Source organism: Lineus longissimus, chromosome 6, assembly GCF_910592395.1.
Source record: "Lineus longissimus chromosome 6, tnLinLong1.2, whole genome shotgun sequence".
Lineage (NCBI taxonomy): Eukaryota > Metazoa > Nemertea > Pilidiophora > Heteronemertea > Lineidae > Lineus > Lineus longissimus.
In genome coordinates this window covers 6,894,967-6,903,029 of record NC_088313.1, presented here as the reverse complement: position 1 = coordinate 6,903,029, position 8,063 = coordinate 6,894,967, and the positions used below count along the sequence as shown (strand labels likewise).

The window sequence follows — 8,063 nt, the reverse complement described above, 5'->3', positions numbered from 1 at the left end:
CTAAATAACTGGTGTGACATTGTTGTGGATTTGGTGGTGTGCAGCTGGAGGAGTGGACAATGTCACAACCAGGGTTCCTACATTATATACAGTGGAACCTCCGTTAGTAGACACCTCTCTATTAAAGACAACCTTTCCAATAAGGACACTAGTTTTGGTTCCAAATTGGTTGTTTCCATTCAATTTTGACTTCTCTAATCAGTCTTTGGGTGTTCCGAATGCTTGACACATTTCGAACATGTTTTGGTTGGAAACAACCCTACAGTCTTACACTTATGGCTGAATGAATGACAGTGCATTTTCGTGAAAGCTCGGTGACGAAATGCTGCGACACTATTCGTCACCAACATGTTTGATGGGTGGTGCCATCTGCACAAAGGACGATGAATTAAATAACTGATGTGACATTGTCGCTGCATTTGCAGGTGTCCACATCGAGGAGTAGATGATGTCACTACATGTACCAGGGTTTGTACTTTCATATACAGTGGACCTACTTTTTGTGGACACCTTTCTATTGAGGACAACCTCTTTAATAAGGACAGTAGTTTTTGGTTCCAAATTGGTTGTTTCCATTCAACTCGACTTCTCAGTTTAGGACAGCTCTGTTAAAACAGCACTTTTCAGTCCCTGGGGCATTTCTGGAAATTTCATGCTATAGAGCAATTGGTTCAGCTAAGTGACAAGAACAGTACTATAAGACGGTTTTAAAAAGTTGAAAATTATTTATTTAAATGACATATGAATGGTTCAGCAGTAATTGGCAGTGTGCATTATGTAATGAAATATGATTTACATAATATAACATTTTTGTGACAAATAGTACAGATGATGGATAAATCGATACAGTGGATAGCTGTTAGAATATGCAATACATGCAATAGCATTTGTTTTTATTGAGATTTTGCGAGAACCAAGTGGTATTTTGACAAGATAATAGAAAGCCAATAACACTACAAGAACATGACTTCAATACATTGACATTGTAGTACTTGGTATACTAAAAATATTCAAAGATGGGTATCTTGAGTTAAGGTACAAGATGTATGAATGAAGGAGGCACTCTGGTAAGAAATGGTGTCGCTAATGAAAGATTAGAACAGTCCGTCTCAACCTGCCAAGCTCAGAGCGACATGCGCCTGGTTTTGCTGTGACGGGTCACATATACAAAGTTTACATAAAACAAGATTTGTATGTTTATTTAGGAGGAGTACAAAAGTTGTATATAAAATGCCGACTTCATTATGATTTATAGGACACAAAATTTGACATGACAGCATTTTATAAAATATGAATAATCTATAATGAGAATAGTTTTGTAGCACCAATGATTTGAAAATACTGAATTTATTTATTGCATGAATAGAACACAAAAAACAGGATGATTACATGATTGTCACATGCGTGAAATATATTGTCATGGATGGGCATTGGGAACAAAAAGAATTGCTGTTATCAGCTGCATTGGTAGCGATTGCTTTAGCTGATTTTCAGAAACTGACAGGAATGAGAATGTTGATATAGTGTTGAAAAAATATTTTTATAACATACATTGCATTCAAATAACACTAAGAAGTAGACGAGTACTAATTTCGCACACTTGAAAATATTTGGACATTGACTGTCACTGGTAGTGGTAGTAGAGTAATTACATGCCATCAGCAGCACTAATTCAGACAGTTTTCGCTGTGCTTCAGTAACTGACTGGAATGACTAAGTTTGATTGTGCTGAAATGATACATAATAACGTACATTGCATAAACAAAATGATTACAAGATTTGTACTGTCTTGAAATATATGGACAGGGACAGTCACTGGAAGTTTGACATGCCATCAGTTGCACTGCTCCCGACAGTTTTCACTGTGCTTCAGTAACTGACTGGAATGACTAAGTTTGATTGTTCTGTATTTGCCTCCATTTGGATTTTGTGAACAAAAGTTACTAACCTTGTGTAATTGAAGTGTCGAATTCGCCTTGGTCGAAATGATAATACAGTAAATAAATCTATTGAATGTTGCTGAAAAGAAAACACTTACTACGTTAGAAGCCATGTACATGATAACACCACCACCACCACCATTATCAATATCATCACAAGTCAACTGGGGAATATGTGTGATATTTGTTCAAAACTTGCGTATATGGTATTTGCAGGTCTATTGTATTGTAACATATTTTTCACTTTCAAAATTAACTTTTTTACTAGAAATTATGAATCAATACTAACCGTAAGAAGCGTATGAAATTACAGAAGGCCTTCGTCGAAAAATGTAATGTACTTGTACTCATTCGTGTCATTAAACCTGAAAGCAGCACAGCATAACAGTGAAATTACCGTGACATCAATGGATGTCAAACTAACGTAGTGACGTAAATTTGAATTCGAAGTGCACAAATTCACAATTAAGGTTTCGAACACATTGAGAATTGAAAAACTTCATACAAATGCTTTCACACCAATGATATGATTGTGGCGCTCCTGATGAGGTATCGCCCTCTGCTAAGCAGCTTTGGTCGTAACTAGGGTAAATGTAGTTTCCACCAGCGTCACGTAGCAGTCAATGAAGTTGTGCTGGTACTCCATTAACGTCATGCTTCAAATTTGAAGAAATTAATATTACCTTCATCAAGTACGTAATAATATTACACCAGGCCTTTGTCGAAAATGTAGATCTCGAAGTCTAACTGTAATGAAAGAAAACATCAATGTGACAATATGGTCTACTATGTATGAGGGGAGAACGGGTATTTTCGGGACACTGGGATGGGCCGAAAATAACTGTCGGGATTCGGGATAGACACCCTTATTTTAGCGGGATTCGAGACAAACCGTGTTTTGCGTCACGATTCGGCTAAAATTGCGTATTGGGAAACGGGATAAGCCTTTTTTCCTAACGGGACGTCGAGACAGTTTCCCCCCCCTCCCCGTTCCCACCCTCATGACATGTAGCATAGGCCTATTGTTACTCACAATCTATTTTTTTGTAATTGATACTGGTAGTATCAATGTGAAATATGCCACACGTTGGGAGCATGCAAGGCCTAGTACAATACACCATCATCACAATCAAATATTTCAATAATACACTGTCAACGAGAATGAATGTTCAACCATCAATCACGTGCATTGTAGTAGTAGTGTACACCCCCATCCCATGACGGCTTGCGCCCCGCTGACACGACGAGCACATGGCTGAGCCAATCCATCGCCTATACACTACTTTACAAAAATCGACACCTACTGAAACTTTCACTAATTATTCTCGGAAATGTACTTTATCGTTACATCAATAAATGCACATTCGAATTTCAAAACTACAACTTATTTTTGCCGTGAAACTGACCTGAGTAATCGAAACACCGTCACTGCGAAAAGAGGAAGAAGCAGGTCCGCATATATCGAAATATTGCTAAATATAATTGTCAAAATGTCGACCAAATTACCAATTAAATCACAATAAACTTATCAAATGTTCACTCATGCCTTTGGGTGAAAAAATACTGATTTTTCAATCATTCTCAATTTTACAAATCACCAATCACAAAAAGAAATAATGATGCAATTACCCAAAATAGATGAGATTTGACCACTGGTATAATTCCGCCATCTTGGATATCGGCATCGTCACCACCACTTCAAATTCTAAAGTCTTATTCAGGCCTAATATGTGTCATCTGCTGTGGTAAAATGGCTTGTTTTATCAATAAATAACAAAATATGATCTTTGTAAATAAAATCGGAGATCTTCTGGTGTGTTTTTATGTGAATTTATTACGAACTATCAATGCAGCGCAGGGCAGCCATCGTGTTCTCATGCGTAGTGGCGATGCGATAGCCATCCGCGGCACTGCTTTTCAAGATGGTGGCAATTGCCCAGTGCTAGAGGCGTTGTAAGGAAAATTGAGAGCAGGCCCCTAATGAATGAACTCTCAACGATATCGATATATTTTCGTAATTCCAGCACAACTGTTCACCAATGAACGTCCACCGACAATCCCACTTAACGAATATTAATATCAATTCATATCATGTATCTTTAAACGCTTTTATTTCATTTTAAAAAGAGTTATCGAGTGAACGATGACCTCCTACCGTACCCTCGAAATAAACAGCCAAAATGACCACAAAAACACCTTTTTAGAAAAAAACAGCGATTTTTACGAAATAAATGTCATCAGAGACGAAACTAGACACTAATTTAGCTAGGTATGCACAGTAATAGTACCTGAAGTGATCGATTTCAAGGAGAAAATACACTGAAAACAACTTTTCAGGAACAGAAATAAGATCACATTGTGAATAATAATATTAGGCAGGACCAAATTTGGTGTCCTCTAGTAGCCAAGCCTATCAGGATAGTCGCTGGAGACACGTCACAACCCATAGTTCGGAGAGATGAGACAATTAACAGTGAGGATTGTCACAACCTTTAGGCCTATATACTTCATAAGGCAGGGGGTGTAGGCCTCGTGTTTCACCCAGCTGGGGTCTTATTCCGAGAGTAGGCTAAAGATGAGACAACAGTCGCCGAGGACATGTCACGACACGACCTATCTCTAGGCCTAGCGTATTTATAAGAGTCCCCCCCCCCCTCTCCCACCCGCCTGCTGCATTGCTATATCCCATCCAACTTCGGTAGTGCTCGGCAATTTTGATAAGAACATCTACGAATGAAGCCTGGACTTCCTTATGTCTAATTGGGGTTGCCTTGGTGACGAGCGCGGGAAGGAGTCAATTAGGAATAGGGCATACACAGCGTGTGTGTACATCAACAGACTGTATGTGCACACACGCATGCACGTACAGTAGTAGGCCTACACAAGTCATGGAGTAGTGCGCTGTTACACATCCGTGAACAGGGTATCAATCTCTTTGTTCCAAAAACATTAACATATAAGGACGAAAGGTTTCAAAATCAATAAGAAAATATGAAACGAACGGAAGAATGAACAGATGACAAGGACCTAATAAATATGTCCATAACATCTCTGAAACGAGGCCTATTACTTCATGACTTTGCCAGGCCAATATATTTGTACTACATGCACATGTACATTGTATCTTTTATCTTATCCAGGCTTCAGAATTATGTTTATCTGAAGTCTAGCTTGTGTCTGCATGCGATTTGATATCATATTTACGAAATTCGGTTGATTTGTCGTGAAACCGGTAGCGCATTTTAGAGAACCCACTGCGGTCATAGGCTTTCATACTTTCAGAGATGCAGTTTCAAAGTTGAGTTGGTGTCTTTCAGAGTTGAAACTGTTTCAGAGTTGATCCGTAACAGACGTAGGCCTATCAAGGGCGGAGTGCCCCAACCCAAAGGAGAATCCTTGTTGAAGATGTCCCTGGTCGATATTACAGTTACAGGGATAGTCTCCTCTGAGGGGGCAGGCCAAAGGAGAATCCTTCTAGAAGATGTCCATGTTCGTCATTGCAGTTGCATATATAGTCTTCTCTATGGGGGCAGGCCTGGTAGAACCCACACCGTGGATGACATGGCATGCAGTAGGCCTATCAAGGGCGGAGTGCCCCAACCCAAAGGAGAATCCTTCTAGAAGATGTCCCTGTTCGTCATTGCAGTTGCATAGATAGTCTCCTCTGAGGGGGTAGGCCTGGTAAAACCTATCCTGGTTGAGATGGCATGTAGTAGACCTATCAAGAGCAGTGCCTCATCCCAAGAGAGAATCCAGACGGAGGAAAGAACAGATGACAATGACCTAATATGTCCATAACATCTCTGAAGCAAGGCCTATACTTCATGACTTTGCCAGGCCAATATATATGTACATCATGCACATGTACATTGTATCTTTTATCCAGGCTACAGAATTATGTATGTCTGAAGTCTAGCTTGTGTCTGCATGCGATTTAATATCATATTTACGGAATTCGGATGATTTGTCGTGAAACCGGTAGCGCATTTTAGAGACCCCACTGCGGTCTTAGGCTAACTAATCATCAAAAGAAACCAAGGTGATCATTAATAAAATTATTCCAACCACAGGTAGCATCGTTGTCGAACAAACCGTCCCGGGTATACCACAATCTCCACACAACCCTACCCGGGTGACCCGGTATAACGCAACCTCCTAACAACATATCACGGACCAGCCCGGTATAATCCAAACCTCATCCAACCCTACCCGGGCCGCTACGTAGCGCCCCGGTACAACGCAATCTCCCGACAACCTATCACGGAGTGGCCCGGTATAACGCCAACTCCATCCAACCCTTCCCGGGCCGCTACGTAGCGCCCCGGGACAAACCTCTCTCCAAACAATCTGTCCCGGGGCGCTACGTAGCGACCCGGGTCACTATCTAGGCCTATTTTACTGCTGGGGTAATTAGCGCTATCTATCAATGTGCACCGGGCCTAGAAATTCTTAGTGATTACGACCATTGTCATGGAGTTTTATCTTATTTTGTACCGGGAGTCGACCTTATGGACTGTAAGAGCCGTGGTGATGAACTTTTGTTCCACTTTGACCGTGGGTCGCAGATCATTTGATAGGGGCAGTACCGGTATTGGTGTTGATAGACATATGCCCAATCCCAGAAATAATAAATCCCAATCCATTTAATAGACTGTTAAATTAAAGAATGAAGCTTTACATAAAGACTAGCTTGTGTCTTCGTTCATCACCAAGTCCAATAAATAGTTCAAAATATCAGCAATATCTTAATCATATTATAAACCGGTGTAGTGAAATACACAAACAGCAAAACATTATGCAACATGAAACACCACAGGCATCTATGGTCAGCGGCACAGAATTAATGTTGTTCCCTTTCCCTTTCCAATTTCTCCACCTCAAGCCTCATCTTCTTCCCATATATCTCTGCATTTTCCAGTTCTCTCAGAAACAGTATATGCTGAAGTGGGAAAATACAGCGACACGTTTTCGCACACTCAATCGTACTATCACTGGTGGCAGTCACGGCACTGGCTGTTTGGTTGCTGGGACGGCTGTTTTTCCCCTTCCTTTCCCTTTCTCCATACTATGGACACACCCCCGTTCAATATCACGTGCCATTTCACGGGTTGAATACATTTCATCGTCGTCATCAGATGACCATGGAGCACTAGCAGTAGCCTCTTCTGTCAAGCGGTGCAGTTCATCTTCTGGAATGAAATTTATGATAATAATCAGTACCGGTATATAGCTAGTAATAGTATCACAAATACTTCATAAGGATATCAAACATCATCTGTCACCTACTCTGCCCAAGGACACAAACATTTGCATATTGTTTTCTAAGTTAATTATTTCACAAACAATATCCCATACACTGGTACCCTGTATATGGCCTATGGGTTCTGTTCATCATGTACATAATGCATTGTGAAAGAAGAAATCATGATGATTGCAATCTCCAGAAAACTGCTTCAGCTCATGAATAGATTCATTGAAACAAGGTGAAAATGCATTTTAACTATAGTTCATTAACTGTAGTATGAGTATGTGGTTTTTAAAAGTACAATTCAGATGTACAATGCTGGTTTTCAAGTGAAAATTGTGTCATGCCTCACATCACGAAGGTGGCCATTTTGGGGGCGTGGCAGTTTTTTAGCAGCCGAATTTTTCAGATCAAAATCATTTAGGCCTACAAAAGTGATAATCTAAGAAACGTACATTGTACCTTCTTGGGTGTTGATACTTGGGATCAAGAAACAGTTGCTGGTAGTTTCTCTCCCTCCATCTGCCAATCTTTGAGAATCAGGCCTACTGATGGGGTTGTTTGTTTGAAATAATTTGTATTACTTTCAATAATATTGTAACATACAGATGAATCCCAGGGCTAGGCTATCAAGCATTATTAGCCCTGGTTATTATTACATAGAGAAAAGTGAAAGATGGCAGAGAAGAATTAAACAAACAAGGATATGATAATTGAAAACAGGCTTCATAAGTTAAAGAATGGCGAGTTCAGCAATAAAGGTGCTGACTCTAGTAACGATAAAGATATTGTCTACAATAGACAATCTGTAATGGCCATTCAATAACACCTGCAGCCTGTCTTCTTGACAAAGGTTGTAGAATATAAAGGTGAATGAT

At 40.0% G+C, this 8,063-nt stretch overlaps 1 long non-coding RNA gene across 5 annotated transcripts; it reads right to left on the bottom strand.

The window, feature by feature from the left end:
- Window positions 1-609: 609 nt before the first annotated feature.
- On the bottom strand, window positions 610-4,305 carry LOC135489260 (uncharacterized). Of its 5 annotated transcripts, none has more exons than XR_010447119.1 (4): window positions 4,229-4,305; window positions 2,624-2,687; window positions 2,230-2,305; window positions 610-2,019 (listed from the first exon to the last, which is right to left on the bottom strand). It is a non-coding gene; the product is annotated as an uncharacterized LOC135489260 (long non-coding RNA). The 5 variants fall into 5 exon arrangements; XR_010447118.1 differs by lacking the exon at window positions 4,229-4,305 and adding an exon at window positions 3,570-4,207; XR_010447117.1 differs by lacking the exon at window positions 4,229-4,305 and adding an exon at window positions 3,347-3,525.
- Between the last annotated feature and the right edge of the window lie 3,758 nt (window positions 4,306-8,063).